The sequence below is a fragment of the Episyrphus balteatus genome, chromosome 1, assembly GCF_945859705.1.
Source record: "Episyrphus balteatus chromosome 1, idEpiBalt1.1, whole genome shotgun sequence".
NCBI classification, from domain to species: Eukaryota; Metazoa; Arthropoda; class Insecta; order Diptera; family Syrphidae; genus Episyrphus; species Episyrphus balteatus.
In genome coordinates, this window is record NC_079134.1 from 92,948,962 (window position 1) to 92,970,382 (window position 21,421).

The following is a 21,421-nucleotide window of genomic DNA, read 5'->3' on the forward strand; positions in this document are numbered from 1 at the left end:
CTATTCTATATTCTATTCTATATTCTATTCTATATTCTATTCTATATTCTATTCTATATTCTATTCTATATTCTATTCTATATTCTATTCTATATTCTATTCTATATTCTATTCTATATTCTATTCTATATTCTATTCTATATTCTATTCTATATTCTATTCTATATTCTATTCTATATTCTATTCTATATTCTATTCTATATTCTATTCTATATTCTATTCTATATTCTATTCTATATTCTATTCTATATTCTATTCTATATTCTATTCTATATTCTATTCTATATTCTATTCTATATTCTATTCTATATTCTATTCTATATTCTATTCTATATTCTATTCTATATTCTATTCTATATTCTATTCTATATTCTATTCTATATTCTATTCTATATTCTATTCTATATTCTATTCTATATTCTATTCTATATTCTATTCTATATTCTATTCTATATTCTATTCTATATTCTATTCTATATTCTATTCTATATTCTATTCTATATTCTATTCTATATTCTATTCTATATTCTATTCTATATTCTATTCTATATTCTATTCTATATTCTATTCTATATTCTATTCTATATTCTATTCTATTCTATTCTATTCTATTCTATTCTATTCTATTCTATTCTATTCTATTCTATTCTATTCTATTCTATTCTATTCTATTCTCTTCTAAGAGCGCCTTTGAAAAAGTAAAATAGAAAAAAATTGGGGCACCTTTGTGAAAGTAAATATAATTAAAACATAGATTGGAAAGATTTCGTTATTTATATAGACTTTTGTAAAAGTTCAAGTCTTGCGCCCCTGGGCTACGGCCCAGGCTGCCCCCCCCTCTAAAACCGGCCCTGAAAATAATAGTGTATCATTCACATTGATACTATTTCTAGACCCCTAAAGTCATTTTGAAGAGAATGCCACCATTTCGAGGAACGTTCTTCTAGTACTAATTTTTGGGGTTTTGCGGTAAATTGAAAAATATACATTTTTGTGCTCTGCCCGTTCATGAACCGACAAATTATGGCTTAAGTGAACATTTGAGCATGAAATTTTTATCATAAAACAAAGTTGATTTTTTAAGAATTCGGTCATCGAAATTTCCCACCTCCATGATTTTGACCCGTATATTATTGTAGGGGCTTAAACGTTCTATAAAGAAGTGCTTGGCATCAAATTAATTGCTTTAACCGTTTAGAAGATATTCGTATCCAAACCAATACCCACTGATTTCAATAGTTTTCTTATGACTTGTATGCATTGCGATTTGGATACGAATATCTTCTAAACGGTTAAAGCAATCAATTTGATGCCAAGGACTTCTTTGTAGAACGTTTAAGGGGGGAAAACCCTCTGGAATTTTTTAATTTTTGCATTATTATTTTTTTCCCTAAAAATTTAATTTATCAACCGAAGAAACAATTTTATTGGTCTAAGCCTTGAATGGAGCCTCAAAAGACCCCAGAAAGTCCCGAAACCCATGCGTTCCGAGCCTACCACAGTACAAAAACGAAAACTATAAACGCATTTTTCTTGAAACACATTTTTTTCCGCGCCGTGCAACGTAACTCAAAAACTAATGAAGCTATCGACTTGAAATTTGGAGCAAATTACTCCTTGAGTCATTGGCCATTGCATGAACCTAAAAGTTGAGTTTAATTTGTACAGTAAATATTTTTTTTAAATACTTCTTTGTAAGTAAAACACCTTTTTTCGTTTTTTTTATTTCTAATTTAAATTAAAAAAAAATAATTTTAGGTTCATGCAATGCGTATTAATATCATCTAACGGAAAAAAAATTCCCTTTTGATATAAGATGGTTTCCTGGACCTGTGCGTTGCACGGCGCAAACTAGAGGCGCCAACTTTGAAGGGTTCTAAAGCCGCCATTTTGTTATTTTTTGATTTGAAAAAATTTGTATTAATACTTAATAATGTCAGTAATAACTTGTTCTTTTAAAAATTTTAATTAGTGCTTTCAGTTTTTCATAAAAAATTATTGAAAAAGCTGTCGGCCAGAGGTTTTTCCCCCCTTAAGCCCCTACAATAATATATAGACCTCGGATTTTGCATCCTTTCTTATTTTACATCGTATTGATACCAAACTTTGTATTTAGACGTTTTATCATTTATATGCTAAATATATGCAGAAAATATGCATAAAAATATGCCAAAAATATGCAAAATATATGCAAAACAAGCTAAATATATGCAAAATATGCAAAATTTCATCGAAAAATTTAATTGATTTTTATAAAATAAATGCTTATTTAAGGCAAATGCTAACACATTGTTGAGATATAAAAAGTTAAATCGCAATTGAGGATTCGAAAGATTTTGATTTTTTATCTAAGTAAGAACTTTTTTTTGTCTTTAATTTCCTTTTAAAAATATTTTAATACATTGCACTTAAACATCTGGAGTTGCCGAGAAAAGTTATTCTAGTGTTTCGTACTTATTTATTCAGCTTTTAGGTACTGGTTTTTTTGTTCAGATTAGTCATTTATTACTCAATATATAACCCAAATACTAAGTATGCCTAGAAAAACAACAACAAAAAACTTTAAAAAATAGCTTAAAAGTGCAAAAATCATAACGGGATATTTTTTTTTGGAAAGATCATAAAATTTTACTTCAAAAACAGTTTAAAAAAATTAAAATATGGGTTTTTTAGATAAAAAATAAAACGGGTTTTTCACCTTTTCTATTATAGGTCAGCTTATCAATTTCATTTTTAATAACGGTTTTGGAAAGGCCTAAATATCACCCTTCGAATGCAAGAAAAAAATTATTCAATTATGTACAAAGTCGCACAAAATATAGTTTGGTTTCGTATTAATTTTGTTAATGAAAACACTTTCTTTGTATTTTTATGTTTAAGTTTTTATTTTATTATTTAACAAAAAACAAGTTTACAAAAAGACGAATAATAGTCGACTGACTAAAGACTTAAAACTAACATTCAAAACTACGATAAAACATAATAAGTCTTTACGATATCACGATTGATCTCTCCAGCATTATCTTCTTTAGAAGATGATATTGGAGAGAGACATACGTTCTTTGGATACACTTCCATCGTATGTGGTTCATACGAGTAGAAGTGTTTGAAAACATAATCTCTTATAATGGAAGGGGCAGAACACAAATACTTTCCTTCTTATTCCATTATATAACACCTCCCCCCATTAAATATTTTGGTCTCCAAAAATTAAAAAAAAATAAAGTTATAGAAACAAAATTGTTGAAATTCTTCTTAATTTGACAAATCATTACACAAACTATTATTTATATTTTTTTGTTTTATTTAAGTATAATTTCTAATTTTCATTTTTAACAATTTACGTTTTTTTTACATTTTTTTTTCTTATGAAAGGGCAGTGAACACCGGCCTTAGTTTTTGCATTTATTTTTCATTACTTACAATAATATGATTTTTAATTTTGATTTTTGTTTACTATTTATATTTTTTTTTCTTTTAGGAAAACTCGGTGAAAACCGGCTTTAGTTTTTCATTTTTCATTACTTATAAATATAATATATGCTTTTTAATTTAATTTAATTTTTTTTTTTTTTTACAATTTAATTTTTTTTTTTTAAGAAAAGCTCGGTGAATACCGGCCTTAGTTTCTAAATTTTAAGTCTCTTTTTTTCATATTTTCACAATCAATTATTATAATTTACATTATTAGTTTGAAAATGCCAGCGCCAATTCTTTTTTATTAATGCACCCAAACTTAATAATTCTCTTAATTCCTTAAATTTCAAATAGCCCAGTCGGGATGTACAAAAAATTAAGCTGAAATGGAAAAAATTAGATCATGCTATTTTTTTACATAGGACGATAGAGGGGATCACTGAGAGCTTAAAACCAGTTTTTCGGGAAAATCGACATTGTGCTTAAGCCGCCATCTTGGATTAAAGGTAAAACACGTTTTAGTGAATAACTCGGCCATTTTTGATTTTTGACAAAAATTATATGTGTAAAACTTATAGAAAATTTTATTTTCTATAACTTTTGTCTTAATAAATTTTTCTATATGACCCATATTTTTCGAATTAATTTGAATAAACTATACCCCTACTCAGCTTAAACTTTATACCCGCTTTGATTATAGATTTTAAAATCAACGCAATATTGGAGTGTTTTCATATGTTTTTGGGGATGATAAATCTAGCTGTATTGTTAGTTTTTGCAAATTCCTGAAATTTTATAAACAAAAGGAACTATCTCAAAATCGGTAAGTATCGTTTTAAACAAAATTAGTAAATATTATAATTGATGTCTAGCAAGACAATTAAGTCTTTGAATTTTTCAAATCGGTTCATTAATGCCTGAGATATGACCAATTGTTTATAATAAAAGCTTAAAAGAGAGAGTGAGTTATAAACAATTGGTCATATCTCAGGCATTAATGAACCGATTTGAAAAATTCAAAGACTTTATTGTCTTGCTAGACATCAATTATAATATTTACTAATTTTTTTTAAAACGACACTTACCGATTTTGAGATAGTTCCTTTTGTTTATAAAATTTCAGGAATTTGCAAAAACTAACAATACAGCTAGATTTATCATCCCCAAAAACATATAAAAACACCCCCATATTGCGTTGATTTTAAAATCTATAATCAAAGCGGGTATAAAGTTTAAGCTGAGTAGGGGTATAGTTTATTCAAATTAATTCGAAAAATATGGGTCATATAGAAAAATTTATTAAGACAAAAGTTATAGAAAATAAAATTTTCTACAAGTTTTACATATATAATTTTTGTCAAAAATCAAAAATGGCCGAGTTATTCACTAAAACGTGTTTTACCTTTAATCCAAGATGGCGGCTTAAGCACAATGTCGATCTTCCCGAAAAACTGGTTTTAAGCTCTCAGTGATCCCCTCTATCGTCCTATGAAAAAAAATTGCACGATCTAATTTTTTCCATTTGAAATGTTTAATTCGACTGGGCTAAAAAGAAATTACACTTTCCTTACTCAATTTTTGTTTTTCTGATTGAATTCTGAAAAAAAAACACGCAAAACAATCTGAAATCTATGATCAGATTTCCCAATCGAACTTGCTAAATCTCAAAATCAAACTATTCAAACTGTACTAGAAGAAAATTCAATTCACAAGTGTCAAAACAAATTCAAATGACATTTCAGTCTGTCAAAAGTAATTTGGAAGATAAAATCGGAAATTAAAATTTTATAGACAACAATGGTGGAAGGAAATCCAAATAATAAAAAAAAAAAACAATCAAAATAAGCATTAACTGTTTAAATGGAATATGGTTGCAATAATTTAATAAACAAGAAATAAATTTCTACGAAATGATCTACCTAAAAGATACGATGAGGGAAAAAAAAGGAAGAAAGAAAAAAAAGTATGTACCTATGTGCATAATATAGGTACATTTAAGAATAATTAGTTAGAGTTTTGGTGTTTGTATTTACGTTTAAATTGTTTTCTATGGTACTTTATGTTTCTTTTTGCTGAGTTTTCAACAACATAATTTCCATCTCTTTGATATTTTGCAAGGTATTTGAACTTTGGTTTACTTTTTAAAACCGTTCTATTTTGAACAATGTTTTCGCATTGGTTCAGATCGTTTCCTATATCTTTATTTTTATTATTTGTTCTCATTTCTTTTTCTTTTTGAAATTTAGCTGCCAGGAATTCAATATCTTCCTTGGTTATGTTTTTTAAGATAAAATCTAAAGGTCTAAGCTTTGTCGTCGAATGGATAGTATTGTTATAAATTGAAATAATTTTAAATAACTTCTCATCAATTTCGGAATTATCTTTAGCTACATTCATTAATCTTAGATGTTCGTTTAGTGTTCCATGTAACCTTTCAACATCCGCATTGCCAGTCTTCATAGATGCCGTTGTTCTGTGAAAGCAAATTCTGTTTTCCTTCAAAAACTGTTCCACCGCTGAGTGCAAGATGCAAGTATCTCCATCTGAAATTATTTTATTCGGTTTTCCGAGAAATTGAATTCTTTGCTTGATTGCACTCAGAATGGCGATCCAGTTTCTGTCTTGCAAAGGGTGAATAGTGGCATATTTTGAAAACTTGTCAATCGTTGTAAGATACATTTTCCCTCGTTGGGGAAACCAAATGTCTATGTGGATTATGTCGTTAAAATGTGTAGGTGTTTCTGTAATTTGCATTTGTATCTTAAGTGGTTGTCTATCGCGTTTTGCTAGGTTGCAAATTTCACAATTGTTGATGAATTTTTGTATCTCCAATTGCAACTTGGGATAGAAATACAATACTTTCAATTCCATAAACATTTCGTTTATACCACGGTGGTTTTTATTCGTGTGTTCATTCTTTATAATTTCAATCATTTCGTTTTTGTCTAAAATATCCGTTAATTTGGAAGTGGATCTTAAAATTTTTAGGTTTGTATTCATAGAAAAGTATTTAACATAAAGTTTTTGAAAAAATAAAAATAAAGACAAATCATCGCAATAAATGCAAATGAGCCCTTTTGGAATGAGGATCTTTTCATAATTTCTAATAGATCGCTACTATCTTTTTTAATTTGAACAAGATTTTGAACTTTTTTGTGTCGAATTTTCATTGAAACTCTTTCATTAGGACCATAAGAGAGATAAATTTGGTTTTTAAAGAGATTTACCGGTTTTTCTGTTATGTAAATGTGACGAGTTTCATCTTCCATCGTACTATGGATAGTGGCATCAGTGGACATAACTTCTTCGTTATGGTTCCTTGCCGATGAAACTTGTGGGATAGCCTCTTCGTTATCACATTGGTCACCTAGAACAATTTCATTTTTGAAAAGGTCAACCAAATTTATATCGATGTCATCTTCGATCGTTTCTTTGGTCTCAATTATGTCTATGAATCTACTTAGTCCATCTGATACGCAATTCTCTTTCCCTTTTAGGTACTCGATTATAAAGTCATATTCATTGAGCGAAATTTTCCACCGTTGGAGTTTCATGTTTGGCTCTTTTATTCCATCGAGCCATACAAGAGGCTTGTGGTCAGTTTGAACGACAAATTTTCTGCCGTATAAATATGTTCTAAAATATCTTACAGACCATACGATTGCAAGCATCTCTTTCTCAATGGTGGAATAATTAAGTTCGTGTTTATTTAAGGTGCGCGATCTTTGTATATAAAATCTATAGTACCTACTATCATGAAAAAAACAGCGCCACCAAAAAAGTAAGCGAGCGAACGAACTAAAAACTATGTCAAATTTCAAACAGAAATGTATATCTCATCTCCTTACTCTCATTATTGAATTCGATCTAAGCGCCCTCGCGACCACTCAGGTAGCGAACAAACTAAAAAATTTCACTTCATGATAGTACTATAGATTTTATATACAAAGTGCGCGATGCATAGCAGATGGGGTGGCTGTCTTGGCTAAGCACAGCACCTAATGCATAATTGGATGCATTCTTTAGTAAGGATGAATTTTTTTACTTAAGTCAGGACTTTTCAAAATGGGATCGGAAGTAAGTAAGGTTTTTAGGGTTTTGAATGCTTTCATGTATTGGGGATCTGAAACGTTTAATTTTTGAGACTTTTTTAGGTATCTTATCATAGGGTATGCTACTTTTGCGTAGTCCTTGATAAATTTTCGGTGATAACCTGTTATACCGAGAAATTGTTTTATACCTTTTTTGGTGGTTGGTAATTTCATTTCCGTTATTGATTTTACTTTATTTGGATTCGGTTTTATACCATTATTTACTATTAAATGTCCTAAGTAGTTTGTTGATAAGTCTGCGAAAACACATTTGTTCACTTGAATTTTCAAGTTACATTCTTTAAGTTTTTGAAAAATTTTTTTAAAGACTGTAAGTGTTCCTCAAAACTTGTCGAAAATACCAAAATATCGTCTAAGTATACAACACAAATTTTGTTTATGAATTCTCTTAGGACATGGTTCATAAGCCTCTGAAATGTCGCTGGGGCATTCTTTAGCCCAAACGGCATTCTCGAAAACTCGTAATGACGACTCTTCGTCGAAAAAGCAGTTTTCCCCCTATCTCGTGGGTCGACTTCGATTTGATGGAAACCCTTCACAAGGTCGATAGTGGAGAAATACTTGCATTTTCCTTGTTTGTCGAACAGGTCGTCTATATTTAGCATAGGGAATCTGTCCTCCACAGTCTGACTGTTAAGCTTTCTGTAATCAATTATACAACCCGTCATTGTTTTTGTCCGTTTCTATCGTCCTTTTTAGGAACTACCCAAATGGGGGAGTTGTAAGGACTACTGCTTGGGAATATAATTTTCTGTTTCAACATTTCGGAAATTTGCTTATCGACCTCATCTGAATGGATTTCCGGATAGCGATATGCTTTGTTATAAATTGGAATGTCATTATACGTATTGATTTGGTGTCGGTTGGTTGTAAAGGAAAGAGGGTCACCTTCTTTATAAAATATGGATTTAAAGGAATTTAGCAAAGACCTAAGTTTTGAAACATCATTGTTGCTTAAATGATTTGCAAAAAGATTTTGAGGATTTTCAGATATGAATTGTTCGTTACAAAATACACTCAAAACTTCTTCGTTTTGATGTGTAAAATTAGCATATAACTCCTCCTCTTCGTTGAAATATAAAGGAATGGTTGCGTTATTTGTTATAAGAGATCTAGTTCTATAATTTATTATTGGATTAAGACTTATAAGGGTGATATTCTAAACAATTTACGTAATAATTTGATTCGTTAAATTCGTTGAAAAATGGAATTCTTAATTCAACGTTTGCGGTGACATTGCGACCGAGTACTTTTAAGAGGCGATTGCTTGATGGAATTTGCCATTTAGGATTGCATACATTTTTGTTCATTATGCTGTACTCAGCCCCGCAATCAATAACACCGGCACACAAAATAAAAAAAGTGTCATGTACCAGAAACCAGACCTATCTTTCTATATGTTTTTGGGCACGCTGAATCCGAATTTCAAGTCCGTTTGGCCTTGTCACCCTCCAGTTTTGAGTAAAATGCAAAAACTAAAAAAAAAAGGAAGTTTTTTGCCTTCTTTGGGGTATTTTTTACATTTTCCTCAAAACTAGAGGGTGACCGGGCAAAACGGACTTAAAATTCGGATTCAGCGGGTCCAAAAAAAAATAGAAAGATAGGTCTGGTTCCTGGTACATACAACTTTTTTTTTCGTGTGCTGGCACTTTCGCGACATGTCGCTTTCATCCCCGGCACACAAAAAAAAAAGTTTCATGTACCAAGAACCAGACCTATCTTTCTATATGTTTTTGGACCCGCTGAATTCGAATTTAAAGTCCGTTTTGCCCGAACACCCTTCAGCTTTGAGAAAAATGCAAAAAACCCCATAAAAGTCATACAAATTCAAACCAAATGCAGTCACAGCTCAAAACTGGAGGGTGACCGGACCAAACGGACTTGAAATTCGGATTCAGCGTGTCCAAAAACATATAAAAAGATAGGTCTGGTTTCTGGTACATGACACTTTTTTTTTGTGTGCCGGTGTAATTAATCTTAGGGTTCGGATTGGAGTTTTTATTGTTATAGGTATAGGGTAGTCGTTTTGGCGAATTGTGGAAAAATTTTGACAGTTTTGGTCGTGTCCTTGGCTTCCCTCATTAAGTGTTATATCCATGGCCTAGTTATTAGTATTTTGAGATCTATTAGACCTTCGGGATTGGTATCTTGGCAAAAAATTATTATTATTGTTAAAAGTTTGACCACTTCTATTGTTATTTTGGTTTTGTTGAAGCAAAAGAGAGTTGTTAATCCTACTTAATAAATTATTAATGTGATTGTTATAATCTTAAATGTTTGTTTTTATTCGAGGGGAACGTATTTGATCAAGCAATTTGTTTACAGATACCTTTTCTCCAAAGACTCCTGTCAAAATAAGCTTAATTAGACCCCAATCATTTACACTACCATGTTTTTGAAGCTCTACTCTTGCTCTACCTACGATTTTATTCTAAACAAACCCAGAAAGAATAGTTAAGGGATTAGAGTCAAAGGTTGTTAAAATAGGTGTCAATGAGTCTATCCTGTCTAAAAAGTAAAAAAGGCAACTGGAATTTCCATTGAACTCTGGAATTTTACTTATAAGATCTAATACTACCTTAAATAGTTCAATATATCTTGGTGAATGATTTTATTAGTTTAATAGTTGAAACTTTTTGTTTGTTTTTTATTTATTTTATTCTCGCTTCAGAATGGAAAGGAGTTCGATTTAGTTTTATAGGTTCATAAGTTTTAATTTTGTAACAAAATTAATTCACTTTTTGTTTTGTTTTGTTTCTTTTTTTTTGTTTTAAGTAGGTAAAATTACATGAAAGTTTTTTTTTGTAAATGAACTTTTTTTTTTAAATGCTTAGCTAGTTTTTGCAAACTTGTTAAAGTCTTAGTTGATTAAATTTTTTAGTTCGATGTAGGTGTACTTTTTTTTTGGAAAGCTTTTTTTTTGGCTTGGTTCGAAGCACTTTTGTTAAGCTATTGCATAGATTTTAACGCAGGCCTGGGATGGGGTGCTAGCCAAAAAATATAGTAACGAAAAATGAAACGAAAATTTATTACGCCGCACACATGGATGGTTCACTTAACGTGTATGGTATGTGTGTACATGGTACGAATGTACAATTGTACGAAGCTTGGATGTATCGAGACGAACGAGAGCAAGCAAGCGCTGGCGCTGTTTGTGTGAATGGTTTCTTTCTTTTGTTTTGGTTTCTCTTCCCATTCTTCTGTTTCTTGTTCAACTTGTTGTGATTTGTGAACGAGTAAAGCGTTGCGTTGCGATTGTAGAGAAAAGAGAAAAAGTATTCTTGTGTTTTCTTATTTTTTGGTCTGGAGAAGTTTATGACATGAGATTGTGTGTATGCATGTTTTCAAATGTGACCTTGTTGTTGTAGGTGTATGAATTGATAGGTAGATACAAAATCAGATCATTGGTTTTGTGTAGGGTAGGTAAACAAATTATAATTGCATAAGTTGACAAAAAATGCAAAGCAATAGCTTAACCGCGGCAGTCCTCGAGTGCCACAAGTCTTTTTTTCGAACAATTTTTTGTATGATTAGCTTCGCGTTGGGAACTGTATAACGGGTGATGAATGATCTAGTTAAGATTATAAATATACGCAGGTAGCTTTTCGTAAGGAGGGATAGATAGACTATGTGTGCCGTGCTGATCCTCTGTATACCACAATAAAAGAATGCATAGATTGGGTTTATGACTCACATCTGGAAGCAGCATGTTGTGTCTACAAGGGATGCAGATCATACAGTCGATATCCTTATTCAAATAGAGATAAGATAGGTTAAGAAATATTTGTATTATATATAAGAAATAGCTGTAATGTAGTTTAGTTTTACTTAAATAAAAGAGTTCAGTTTTAGACACGACACAGAGCAGTCGTTTTATTTGAAATAATAATGGTGTTAGATTCTTCATGGTGACCCCGACGTGATCATTTTGAATACGTTTAACGTTTAAAAGTAAATTATGTATAATTTGTTGTACTGTGGAATTTAGATGAGAGGAATATTCACCAGGTAAGTTCCAGACAATTAAAATTAAATTTACTTTTACCCTTTATTTGAAATCCAACTGAGGCAGAGATGGATGAAATTAGAAGTTTACAATCAAGACTTCAGTCATTCAAAGCTGCCTTAGAGGACTTCAAAGCTGGAGTCAAGACACCCGACTCACTCAAGGTGTCTAAAACCTTGGCCCAGCAACCGTTTGTAGCTTACTACAAAAATTTTGGCGATGAGGGCGAACTGACTAAAGTCTATGTATCTTTATGTATAGAACATAGCAATTCAATGAACAACACTTCAAATGGAGACTGTTCATTTAAACATTTTAGAATTGGAAGAATTGATGAGAAATTTTCTTTTGAAAAACCTTCCGTCACTTCTCCGCCTAAATTTTGTTTTGGTACACCAGAGGTGAACCTTTCGAATGTTCGAGAGGAAGGCTCCTCTTGGAACCGGACTGCAAAACGTTTCACTCAAAGTTCATATGCTTCTGACTATGACTTGGGGAATCGTAAATTTAAATTTGAAAAGGAAAAGACTCCTTTAATAAAAAAAACTCTTCCATTGACATTAGTTCTACTAAAGATTCGTGGTATGTAAACTTTACGTTTGATAATCCAAAAGTCAGCCTATCGGAAGAAGTTCGAGAGGAATATACCAAAAGGAATTCTATAAGTGATAATGACTTCAACCTGAGAAGATCTAATAAGCTTCAAAATGAAGCAGAAAACAGGAGATTTTCTTTCGAAACGCTATGTGCTAATAATCTACATATTGTAGAAGAGCACACAAAACGAATTCCCTTAGAGGAAACTCCAATTAAAAGGCCAGTTATAACAGGTCATAATTTTAAGAAGCCTATTATAAAGGCATCTGTAAATTCAATTTTGAATTGCATTATGGGATGTAAATCCTTTCATTCCACACATCAATGCCCTAAATTTAATAGTTTGAGTATGAGGGAAAAATGGAGAACAATTGGGACTTACAAATTGTGCTTTAAATGTTTAAAAGGTAAACATTCAAGTAAGGATTGTCACGAGGGTGGCTGTGAAATTTGTCTCGGCAATCACAGCACCTTACTCCATAAAAATAAGCTGATTTCTGAAAACACTAAAGTTGATGTGATCCTGAGTGATCATACGGTGAAAGAAAAAGCATTATATTTGGATGAGGTAAGTTCTTATGAAGGAGAACTTGACGTGAGTGGAAAAAATCCAACTCACAACAAATTATCTGACAAAAAGGTACATGATGTGTTCCATGGTGGTTCAATGGTGGATAAAAATACAATTTTCAAAGATGAAAATGGAAGTGAGGTCCTTAGCAGTTCCAGAGTGATAGAAAACTCAATTATTTATAACAAAATTGATTCTCATGAAGAGAAAAGCGATGTGATCCTGAGTGATCAAAGGGTACAAAACTTACCATTTCGAAATGAATTAATTTCTGGTAAAACAAAACTGGACATATTATTAAATAACATGACTTCTGTTCCTATACATTCAAATTTAGAAAATGATAGGATAGTAAGTGGTCCAGTAATTGTAGAACCTGACATAAGAAGCAGTAAATTTACTGAAATACCTGGTGATTCTGCGGTAGTAGAAGATGAACCGAGCTTCAATACTAGTTCAAATAAAGGACTAAAATCAATTCGTAGCGATTCTGAAACGGCATTACATTTAAATTTGACAAGTTCTAAATTAGAACAAAGAAAGATCCTGAGTGATTCAGAATTCTTCGAAAATGTTCGAAGCTGCAAAGTATTTAACGATAAGAAAGGAACCTTTCAGGAATCGCAACAATTGGAGAAATTAAATTTAGCAAAGATTAATCTCTATTTAAAAAGATATTTTAATAAATTTCTCTTTCCAGGCCCTATGAATCTAATTAATCAAAGCAGACATTTTGAATTTGTTTCAAAATTTAAAAGAAACAGATATTTTAAATTTCTTTCGAAATTTAATAGAAAAAATTCAAATGTCTTAAAAAGAGCATTTCATCCAGAATAAATTGCACCTTGTTGTTTATTTTTTATAAAAATTTACAAATTCCAAAAAGGAAAATATATACCTATGCGCTGGGAAAATCTTTGGCAAAATTGGCCTTTATTGCGTACTAGATGCAAGGACAAGCAATGGGATTACGACAAATTCGTTTATGTACATTGTTCGTCCTTTTTCTAGTTTGTTGTTTTATAAGATACAAATAGAGTAAGTTTAAACAAAAAATGTAGGTTCTTATTTTATATACATATATCTAATTATCAATAACTGAAGTAAATTATAATCTATAAGGAATAAAGTAGATAAACCTCTTGTTTTTAATAATATTTTGTCTCCTTTTATTGGTTACTTAAGTTCAATATAAAATTCCTTTTGTTAAAACCATGTATATTTTCTTTATTTTTTGTCTTATCTTTAATTTTGTATGTTATTATTGTTATTACACTTACCGAGTATTACCTACAAATTGAATCGATTTTTTTTGGTTTCAAAATTAAAATTGTAATACATGAAATTTGTTCTCATGTTTATTAATAACACAAAAGTATTATTAAATAAAAAACATATTAATTGTACAATTAGTGAGGCGGCTTAGCAACAAAATCGTGCACTTTGTGATAAAAGCATGAAATTACCATGGTTGGTAGTACTCAATATAAGAGTTATTTTGAGATATTGGGCCACCTTGTATTCCATCCGGAAGGGTAGATACAAGACTTTTTCTGTGTTGCACTCGATTTGTTGCATATCATAGTATAGGCAATGAAACCTTTTTGTTAATATGATACATGATTTCGAGGTATTTTCTAACGCCTGATCGAATAAAATCAATACCAAAATGTCTCGACCATCATGTAAAAAGTTATTGGACTCTTTATGAATTGTCTTTTACTCAAAGATCAAGAGTCAGATTATTACCAAGTACTCCTTGAAAAAAAGTGGTAGGTTGATAAAATTTCGTGTGGACGTTTCATATACCATAGAAAAAAATAATAAAATATGTCCATCAAAAAACTTCAAGTCAAAGGGTGTTTTTTTTTTAGCGAGAAAGAACACTTTTGAAATGGTACCATTGCACCACATGGAAAATTTTTGCATTTTTTTGAACCGCATATATATTTTATACATCGTATGAGAATCAAAAATAATCAAAAAATGAATTACATTTACCATGGAATATTGAATTTTCATGCAAAACTTAAATTGCTTGCTTTTATTTTTTATTAAATTTTCACACAAATAAATGTTTTGAAGGAGTGAGGTGTAAAAGTAAAAGTATGAAAAATAATTGTGCAGTTTGTGATAAAAGGATCAAATTAATAAGATTGTTAGTACAATATGTAACCCTCATTTTAAGATATTGGGCCACCTAATATTTTACCTATAAGGGTGTTTATAACGATGCACAGAAAGCTATTTAAATGCAATTTTGTGAAATTTGAGGTTATTAGATGGCTCATGTACATCCTCATAGGTGAAATATTAAGTGGCCCAATATCTTAAAATGAGGGTTACATATTGTACTAACAATCCTATTAATTTGATCCTTTTATCACAAACTGCACAATTATTTTTCATACTTTTACTTTTACACCTCACTCCTTCAAAACATTTATTTGTGTGAAAATTTAATAAAAAATAAAAGCAAGCAATTTAAGTTTTGCATGAAAATTCAATATTCCATGGTAAATGTAATTCATTTTTTGATTATTTTGGATTCTCATACGATGTATAAAATATATATGCGGTTCAAAAAAAATGCAAAAATTTTCCATGCGCTGCAATGGTACCATTTCAAAAGTATTCTTTCTCGCTAAAAAAACACCCTTTAACCTGAAATTTTTTTATGAACATATTTAATTATTTTTTTCTATGGTATATGAAACGTCCACACAAAATTTTATCAACCTATAACTTTTTTTCAAGGAGTACTTGGTAATATTCTGACTCTTGCTCTTTGAGTAAAAGACAATTCATAAAGAATCCAAAAACTTTTTACATGAAGGTCGAGACATTTTAGTATTGACTTTATTCGATCGGCCGTTAAAAATTACCTGGAAATCATGTATCATATTAATAAAAAGGTTTCATTGCCTATACCATGATATGCAACAAATCGAGTGCAACACAGAAAGTCTTGTATCTACCCTTCCGGATGGAATACAAGGTGGCCCAAATCTCAAAATAACTTTTTTATTGAGTACTACCAACCATGTTAATTTCATGCTTTTATCACAAAGTGCACGATTGAACTCTTTTTTAATGCTAAGCCGCCTCACTAAATTCTTAATACTAAATATAAATAATTTTAAGCCACTGCTGATCAAATCTGGAATGTAATGGAAGGAGAAAAGAGTTGGTAGATTTCACAAACCATGTTTGCTTATGGTAACGGCAAACTTTATAAAATGAACAACGCATTGATACATGTTATGACGATGACGGTGTCTGTACGGAACCTGTGCTCTGATGGAAGTAATTCACTTATAAAGATGATGTTTCAATGAAGATTAAAATTTGAACCAATACAAGATTAAGTTGATGAGCTCTACTTAACGACAACAATGTCCTGGAGTCTACAATATTACAACTTATTCTAGTACTACATATCTTGTAAGTAGAAACCAATGCCTTCAACATGAACCGATCGTAAATACGTGGAAATTCTATGGAAGTCATATGATCATATTACAACGCTGACTGCAAAATTACCTGCAACCTGAAATTGATGCTGCTCTATGATGTTTGGCTGTCAACTCATCGACAAATTCTGAACATTAGAAAAGGCAAGGCTAAGATGTTATTTGATGCCTAAGTTGTCAAAATGAATTTACAAATTGCAAATCCAGAAATTGAATATGAAGCATAGACAGTGATACTGATGCCGCTATTTAAAATGGTTTTAATGATTCCACAACATTATTGCAGCACGTTTATAAATTGATGTATCCACACATGTACGTTCACAAAAAACCAATCAACTTATTGATGAAACAAATAACGAATCTGCCAACTCACAACGATATTGCTACAGGCCTGCATAACCCACTCATCACTTAAATTGACACATTTGCAATGATGTCAATGGCGGGAGTATGTTGAATTATCTAGTTAAGATTATAAATATACGCAGGTAGCTTTTCGTAAGGAGGGATAGATAGACTATGTGTGCCGTGCTGATCCTCTGTATACCACAATAAAAGAATGCATAGGGGTTTATGACTCATATCTGGAAGCAGCATGTTGTAACTACAAGGGATGCGGCGCGTCATACAGTCGATATCCCTATTCAAATAGAGATAAGATAGGTTAAGAAATATTTGTATTAGATATAAGAAATAGCTGTAATGTAGTTAAGTTTTACTTAAATAAAAGAGTTCAGTTTTAGACAGGGATGGGCTTAGCTGCTACTTTTTGATAGCTGTTACTACCTATTATTGCTACTTTACAATAACAGGTATAAATACCTGTTACTGAAATAACAGTTAGTGAAAAAAATTTACACTAAAGGAAGAGAAAACAAGCACATTTTTCTGCCTGTTAATATTAATCATTATCCTTAATAGCTCTGTGCTTCCAAAGTCCTTGATTGATACTTGCGGGCGAATAAACTGATTAAAAACAAATACTCCTATAATACCTGTTACTCGGATCAAAATTATCTGCTTCGTCAAAATTATCAAGGAACTTATAATACCTGTTACTTGCGATTATTTTTTATACTTCCAGTTAAGGTGAATAATCTGCTTAAAAAACAAATGCTCCTATAATACCAGTTACTCGGATGAAAATTATCTTCTTAATCAAAATTACCAAGGAACTTATAATACCTGTTACTTGCGATAAAATTCATTTTTGATATTTGTAGTTCTGGGGAATAATCTGCTTAAAAAACAAATGCTCCTATGATACCTGTTACTCGGATCAAAATTATCTGCTTAGTCAAAATTATCAAGGAACTTATAATACCTGTTACTTACAACTTGCGACTTGTAACAGGTATTATAGGAGCATTGGTTTTTTAGCAGATTACTCGCCTGAAGTGTAAATATCAAAGATGAATTTTATAGCAAGTAACAGGTATTATAACTTTTAGACACGACACAGAGCAGTCGTTTTATTTGAAATAATAATGGTGTTAAATTCTTCAACGGGTATGATTAAGACGCCCGCGTCTTTACGTGATTGGTGGATGATTATTCTTGTTTTAACTATTTTTTTTAACGTTTTTATATTTCGAACTTATTGGTTTTTGAGTTATATTCTTTACCTTTATTTTTTTTTTTAACACTATCAGTTCATAGCCGAAGTGCGCTTATAGCAAGCACCGTCTTGCGACTATTTGCCAACACAAAACTGTGTTATCCGGCTCATCACTGTGTTGTAGTTAGTAAGCAAATAATAACTACAAAAAACGTACACTAAGATAAAAACATGGAATTCAATATTAGATAAAACAAACATTAAAGAAATACAAACGAAATAATTACTTGAGCAACAAAAAAGACATACAAATAAACACAAACATTTATGAGCGTGGTACATTGGTTTTTATACTTTATAGGTAGTTGAATTATATTTTTTTTATGATTTTTGTTTTTTTTTTATTTTACTTGGGGTAGCACTTAGTTTTAGGTTTTTCTTTAAAACATTTTTTTTCCAAATTTTTTTTTTTTTTTTAAACAATCGTTACTTTTAATTGTACGCAATGAAACCCGTCTTTTACCGACTGCGCCAGTTTGGTTTCGTATTAATTTTGTTAATGAAAACACTTTCTTTGTATTTTTAAAATCATTTTTTTATAAATCGACTTTTTTGCGAATTTCTTTACATATTCTTGTAGAAAATTGAACGCTCTACAAAAAAAATCTCATACACTTTTTTCGTTTATCTAACCGTTTAATAGATATTTGAGGTCCAAAAATCCAGAAAATCTTTAAAAATTCGTTTTTTGTTCTTAATTTTGTAACAAATTGAAAAATTATAATAATCAAACGCGCAACACATATTCTTGTAGGAAATAGATTGTTCCACAAAAAAGGTCTTATTAACTTTTTTCGTTAATCTAATCATTCTAAAAATATTCGAGGTCAAAGTTAAAAAAAAATTATAAAAACATTTTTGCTTTTAAAAATTTTCTAATTCACTGAAAACTCATTATTTTCAAAAAAGTAAGACATGTATATTATTGTAGGGGCTTAAACGTTCTACAAAGAAGCCATTGGCATCAAATTAATTGCTTTAACCGTTTAGAAGATATTTGTATCCAAACCAATACCCACTGATTTCTATAGTTTTCTTATGGCTCGTATGTATTTCGATTTGGATACGAATAGCTTCTAAACGGTTAAAGAAATTAATTTGATGCCAAGGACTTCTTTGTAGAACGTTTAAGCCCCTACAATAACATATAGACCTCCTTTCTTATTTTACATCGTATTGATACCAAACTTTGTATTTAGCCGTTTTATCATTTATATGCTAAATATATGCAAAAAATATGCACAAAATATGCCAAAAATATGCAAAATATATGCAAAACAAGCTAAATATATGCAAAATATGCAAAATTTCATCGAAAAATTTAATTGATTTTTATAAAATAAGTGCTTATTTAAGGCAAATGCTAACACATTGTTGAGATATAAAAAGTTAAATCGCAATTGAGGATTCGAAAGACTTTGATTTTTTATCTAAGTAAGAACTTTTTTTTGTCTTTAATTTCCTTTTAAAAATATTTTAATACATTGCACTTAAACATCTGGAGTTGCCGAGAAAAGTTATTCTAGTGTTTCGTACTTATTTATTCAGCTTTTAGGTACTGGTTTTTTTGTTCTGATTAGTCATTTATTACTCAATATATAACCCAAATACTAAGTATGCCTAGAAAAACAACAACAAAAAACTTTAAAAATAGCTTAAAAGTGCAAAAATAATAACGAGATATTTTTTTTTGAAATGATCATAAAATTTTACTTCAAAAACAGTTTAAAAAAAAAATTAAAAAATTGGTTTTTTAGATAAAAAATAAAACGGGTTTTTCACCTTTTCTATTATAGGTCAGCTTATCAATTTCATTTTTAATAACGGTTTTGGAAAGGCCTAAATATCACCCTTCGAATGCAAGAAAAAATTATTCAATTATGTAGGTACAAAGGCGCACAAAATATGCAAAAAAGAAATTTGAGATCATGATAGTTTTTTTTCTCAAAAATTGAGTGACTCAAGGAATTAATTCATACTACTCATTTGTTAACTTTTTTGGGGGATTATTAATATGGAGAAATTAATATTTTGAGCTAAGGAACCAGTAAAAAATAACACAAAAAGATTTTATTACATAGGTATTTTTCCTATATTCTTTTCACATGAAATTACTCATGTGTAAGTCTTCCTTAGCTTTTACCAAAATGTCTGGCTTATGAATGTTTTTTGTGGACCCATCTTGCCACAATTCGTCCATTAAACTGATTTTTTTGTGTTATACACTCTTTTCATAACACTCCAAAAACTATGTACTTCCACCTGATTTTGTGTGATATTTTTCGGTGTAGGAAATTAGACTACTTTAATTCAATCGGAACAAAACTACAAGACGCAGATGGGGAAATAAACGTTTTGACCCAAACTAGCGTTACTGTGCTTGCTTTCAGAAAAGAGAAAAATGGATTGTTTCACTGCTCGCACCTTTCCCCTACTTAAATTATGCGTTTTCAAATGCATTTTACGGTCAGAAGGCAACCATTAAACCGTTTTAAACTTAATTGTTTCGTATTGTGGAAGAAAATTCAATCATATGGAATCGTTTTTTTCTAAGTATCATCCTTATTTAAGAAAGTGCATTGTTAATGCACTTTTTAAATATTGATTATTGATAGCAATAATCATGGATGGTTTTATGAGAAAAAAATAATATTAGATATTCAAGATTTTTATTACATTAAGCATGTAGTATGCAGGCAGTTTATATCTTAAAACAAAATTGTTCACCAGATTTTAAAGCAATACCCACTGATTTCAATAGTTTTCTTATGACTCTAAACGGTTAAAGCAATTAATTTGATGCCAAGGACTTCTTTGTAGAACGTTTAAGTCCCTACAATAATATATAGACCTCGGATTTTGCATCCTTTCTTATTTTACATCGTATTGATACCAAACTTTTTTGACGTTTTATCATTCAAATATAAAAAATTTTAATGCATATCGAAAATATGCTAAATATATGCAAAAAGTATGCACAATAATCATTTTTATCAAAAAAACAAAATCGACTTCCATGATTCTAAACGGGGTTTTATGGTTTTTCTAATAGTTCCTTTAACTAAACGAAATTGAAACATTGCAGGCACTAGCTTTCCAATACAAAAAGAATTATCAAAATTGATTCACTCTGTCCAAAGTTATGCGGTAGGTTAGGTTAGGTTATATGGGCTGACAGTTGATTTTGTTACCGTCACACTTATATCAATGTAGATCCCTTGTGATACCCTGAAGTATTGTAACTTCATGAAAAAGTGTTAACCTATGAATGCTATGGTTGTTCAAGCCATTTAGAGGACTTGACAAATTTCAGTAGGCTATTGCCTGAGAGTTCCGATAGTTCTTCTAATTCATTAAAGAAGTAGTTTCCTAAGAATTTTTTCCTAGTGCGACAGAGTGCTGGGCAGTGACAGAGGAAGTGAACAGTGTTTTCCTGTTCGTCCTCATTTCCGCAGCCTCTGCAAAGATCATCCGTACTGAGCCCCATTTTCTTTTTGGGGTATCCTAATAGGTTATGACCCGTTAAGACGCCTATTAGGGATCTTAAGGAAGGCTTACTAAGTAGTAAGATCTTATTTGATTTTTTCTTGTCGAAGTTCGGCCATAGTTTCCTGGTGTGACCGC

General features: G+C 30.6%; 1 protein-coding gene across 8 annotated transcripts in view; it reads left to right on the plus strand.

The window, feature by feature from the left end:
• LOC129921226 (SLIT-ROBO Rho GTPase-activating protein 1-like) overlaps positions 1-21,421 on the plus strand; it is a 747,084-nt gene that overhangs the window by 32,534 nt on the left and 693,129 nt on the right. The gene's annotated exons all lie outside the window — the stretch shown is intronic.